The following is a 4834-nucleotide window of genomic DNA, read 5'->3' on the forward strand; positions in this document are numbered from 1 at the left end:
GCCTCTGCTGCTGGCCTTCTATGTATATGTTTCTGTCTTATCACTGAAACGAGTAGCGCGACTTTTACATATGTCATGACATCTTCACTGACTGAAGGGGAAATAATAAGAAACTACTGTATTTATGATAATCATTGTTTTCTTTTCATACTGAGTGTAGTGTATGATACCTCGGAGCTGTTCGTCTCTCTGCCGTGCCCTGCTCCAGCCCCTGGGACCTGTGTTCTATGGGTGCTCTCCCACCCGAGACCGAAAGGTCCCCCAGCCTGTGGGAGAAGAATGCTCATCTGCTCAATCACCACTTGTCAGGGACCTACAACACCAATACACAGAATGAAGAGGCCTAATATATGAAATGTCAACTTGTAGTAAGTTACGAGTTTGGTTACATGTAGCATGTCTCTGTATAAATTCTTATGCAAAGGTCGGAGATTAAGCAGAGTATGGTTAAAAAATGAGTATTGGAGGTAGAAATGCATGTGTGACCTGGTTTGTGATGTGGCAACTGGTCACAGTCCAAATCTCCTCTCCTTCAATCTCTTCAGACCTCTGGACCTGATCCTCGTGGGTCTTTCCTTTATCTCCAAAATAGACTTCCTAGAGGAGGAAACTTAGGAACATTTACATGGAAATATAAAGATAACCACAGCAGTTGCAAATAGCTGGGCTTTTTAGGGACCGAAAATACAGGCATGGCCAACAATCTCTTGTTCTCTAATGTGGTATCTTGCAAAGCCACCCTAGCCTCTGTAGGTCTCTGAGTCGCTCCACCTCTCAGTCTCTGGGTCCTGCTGGGTTTTGGGCCAGTCTGCGCTGGTGCTGGCCTGCAGCTTCATCGCTCCTGTTCATCTAATACGTGTGACGGTGGAGGCGCTATGCTAGTCTCGCATTCCTTCCCGTGCTTCTCGCTGTGCCGTGGAAAATCGCAAGCGCGTCCGCCCTGGTGGAAGCACACACACTCTTTTGGGTAAAGAGGTAGTTATTCAGTCTGTGGTGGTGGCAGGCTCTTAGGTCTCCCGAGCTCCTGTCATAACTGTGTGGGTTGTTCTTCCCATGAGCCCAGTGTCCCTGCTTGTGTCCTCTGCTGACACATCTCCAGCAACAATCTGGTTCTTGGTCAGCTCCTGCTATAGAGATCTCACCCTGGAAGAGACGCAGTGTCAGGGCTGTAGTTGATTATGGAAGTGGCAGAAAGAGGAAGAGCACTGTCAAAAAGACAGTTTGATAGATACCCTTCCCCGTCCAGGTTTGATGATGCGGGCCTGTAACTAGATGTCATTCTGCTTCTCAGTCTCTCTTCTGTCTTCTGCAGCCCAGCCTACAATCCACAGCCTCCCCCTAACCCAGCAGCTGGGACTCCAAACTACGGAAGCAGACCGATACCAAAGTCAAGTTTCGAAGACTCTAGGCTCTGATAAAACCTGAGGTATCTGTGTTTCACATTAGTAAACAATGAAATGCAAAAGTGTTTCCATCAAATGAAAAGGTAATTGTGATTGGAGAATTGTTTTACCTGCTGCTGTTGTAGTAAAGAGCCTGTTGCAAACGTTGGCTGAAAGAGACACCTGTTTAAGAGAGGAAGAGTTTAACAATGAACATAAGTTGACTTAATGGTTTCCCCAAACAAATCATCCCATAATGACAATGGACCTCTAACAAGGACTCACATACCTGTGGTGTGGGACACAGTGCAGTGTCTGCAATCGGCTTTGCTGTGGCACTTGGGAACCAGAACAGTATGTGTCAATCAAGGAAGTCTGTCCCATCATCAATGCAGTTGATTGATAAGAAACTAGAGCATTACTTTTGTCGTACGTTGAAAGTTTAAATCAATGACTACTAGGTCCATAAAGCATCCCTAGAGAGTACCTAACAAAACCGCATAGAGGCCAGGCATCATAGCATGTGGCATGGGGCCAGACAGACCTGGCCATGACTGAGCAGGGTAGTTTATTAGGGGGCAGCTCTGCTTGACTTGGCCCATCCTGGCTTTCCCTGTGATCCTGCAGGGCTGGTGGATGGTACTCAGCTGGGGCAGGGGGAAGCTAAATGGTAGCAAGGGGTCTGGGATCTTGGTCAGGATAGAAGACTATCTCTAGCAGACACAGCTGTGGGATAGAAAGGGGGGAAGACTAGTTGAGAGGAAGAGGAGGTGAGGTTTGGTGGGCGGATTTGGATGACTAGTTTGGCATTAATGGAGGAGATGAGTGGACTGCTCGACCTGGTATCTGTGGGGAGTGGAGAGCTGATGTGGCCTTTGACAGGACTGTGAGGGGTTGTGGATAGTAGACAAAGCTCAGTACGTTTGTCTTAGGTTGTTGGGTGAAGTGAAGGGGTGTGGTCTGTGTGCGATTCTGCCCTGAATAGGCTCAGTTTCTTCGGCAGTGGAATGAGCTGGTCGAGCCTGGGCTGGCTTCTTTGGTCTATTGGCTCAGCTTGGTACTAGTGAATGTGTGATTGGTTTTCCTGTGTACTGCTCCATGGAAGGGTCAGTTTGGGATAGGGGTAGACCATTCTAGTAGGCTTGTGGGGTCAAGCCAAATGACTTAGAGGACTTGGCTTGGACACATGTTTGTTTGTGCTTTCCCTGTGAGGTAGAAGTTGAATAGCACAACGTAGGAGGGAAAAGGGACAGTGGTTAGCTGGGTCCTCTAAAGATGGGAGTGAGTAACATACCAGGCCTGAACTGGTCCTCCTCTCAACTGGGGTAGAATGAGAGTAGGGCTTGGGCTGTCTATGGGAGGGCTCCTGGCAGGCGAGATCTCTTGGGAAGGAACATAATCTGACCTCAATGTCCAAGAAGCACCAAACTCATATAAGCTGGCACTGGGGCAATATTGGCAGTGGTAGATATTATACATCACAGCTATTTAGATTTAGGTTGATCATACCCCTGGTTTCCTTGTTGGGGGTGGATGCATCTTTCCTCCTGGAAGCTGGTGAAGAACCACGTTTGCTGAGGAAGTCGACAATCAATGTCAACATACTGAGATGTAAGCAGTCGCTTCTAAATGTGAGGGCCGTTTCTCTAGACTGTGGTAGTAAATGACCAGCCTCACTGTAGAAGTACCACTAGTCCTAGCCTTACCGTAGTCCTAGCCCTTACCTAGTCCTAAGCCTACTAGTCCTAGCCTTACCTGAGAAACGGACTCAGATCCACCTCGTCTCCAAACCCCAGAAAGTCTTCCTGGGTTGTCCCTCTTTTCCTCTGACCGTGCTGGAGTCCTTCTTCCTGCTCAATCCCCTGATAGCCATCATCTTCGTTCTTTTTTGCTTGCCCAGAGACCCTCTACACTGGTCCTACTGGTTTACGGGGGTTTGAAGGAGGTGTTTGGAGTCTCTGTCTGGCTGTGGATGCGGTTGCCAGAACGAGGAGGGTTTTGCTCCACCAGTGACGGGGGGGTCTTTCAGGGTTCTGGTACGGCGGGGGCTCTTCTTCTCTTCCTCTCCTCATCACCTGCGAGAGCCCCAGCCAGTCTGCAGCAGGCGGGGGAAGGTAGGCGTGAGGCCGTGGTGGGGGTGAAATGGGTTTGGCTTTCTTCTCAGAAGAGGCACTGTTGGTCCTCAAGTGGAGAATCTGAAAAGGAAGTGGCTAATCTTAGATTGTTGGCCCATTCTTTTGACATACACTCTGGTCCAATAGCCTTACATAGATATTCTTCAAGGAACTCAGATTATATCTAATATGATGGACTTTTTATTGACTTCAACTAAGCAAATTGATCCAGGCTTTGACCAAAACAAACTGAGGAGGGGCCTGTCTGCTAGAGCTCTGACCTTACGTGACGACTGTCGCGTGAATGCGTCCCCAGGTATAAGTGACAGTGATAGGTTGATGGAACCAAAGGTCTGGTCTTCTTCTAGGAAGAGGGTCTGACCAAAGGAAACTCAACTAATTTCTTCATTCAGAATACCAATATCACACTTTAAATACAAAAACATGGGAGTGTTAGCTACCGTTTATAGTGGGGGTCAATCTGTTCCAAAAACTTCGTAAAGTACACGATTGCCAAACAACGCATACAAAGTAGCACGATAAATTCACCTTGCTAACTAGCTTTCGAATAGGCATCAACTCACCACATASCTTATTCTTAATGTTTGTCCATAGGCTACCAGAGTGAGGACAGACATTTTGCGGAATAAACGTAGTGAGTGAAAAACTTAATGAAATAGCCCACTCCCTACCGGGTATCTTATTCGGCCGCTATACAACTTTGTATGCGTTGTTTGTTGGCAACCTTGTTATTTACGAAGTTTCTGGAACAGATTCCTGTTGGAACGTTCCATAAATTATACCCACCCCTTTAACTAGAAACTATCTTGTGAGGAATTGGCTAACGTTAGCTCTCAACAACCTATACTGAGCACTATTACATCTTAAGAGGGTTGATCTTGCAGAATGACCAAGAATGTATTAGGAGACTTGTGATAAATTACTCTTATCTTGATTTAGATAGTATACGATACTTACCATGATGTTTCTCTGACTGCAGCAGCGTTAAATCTGAGCAAATGTAATTAGCTAACGTTAGCTAGCTAGCTAAAGTAAAGCGTCAAGGTGACTATTGGTAACCACAGCGAAGGGAAATCCCAACAAGTCTGCAAATTTGATTTGGCTAGACTAGAAGRTACTGTCTGTAGCTATTCTTTCACAAACTTAGCTAGTATATTTGGTCACTGGCTACCTTTTAAGCATTTAGAAACAACGAACAAATATTGCTGTGTGGACTCAGCTCGGTGTTGTAACGTTAACACCAGCACGAGCTACATTCAAATGACATGGAAAGGCGGTTGTCTCATCATGAATGCATTAACTGTGTAGCTAACGTTA

The sequence above is a fragment of the Salvelinus sp. IW2-2015 genome, unplaced genomic scaffold (assembly GCF_002910315.2).
Source record: "Salvelinus sp. IW2-2015 unplaced genomic scaffold, ASM291031v2 Un_scaffold909, whole genome shotgun sequence".
In the NCBI taxonomy this organism is placed as follows: domain Eukaryota; kingdom Metazoa; phylum Chordata; class Actinopteri; order Salmoniformes; family Salmonidae; genus Salvelinus; species Salvelinus sp. IW2-2015.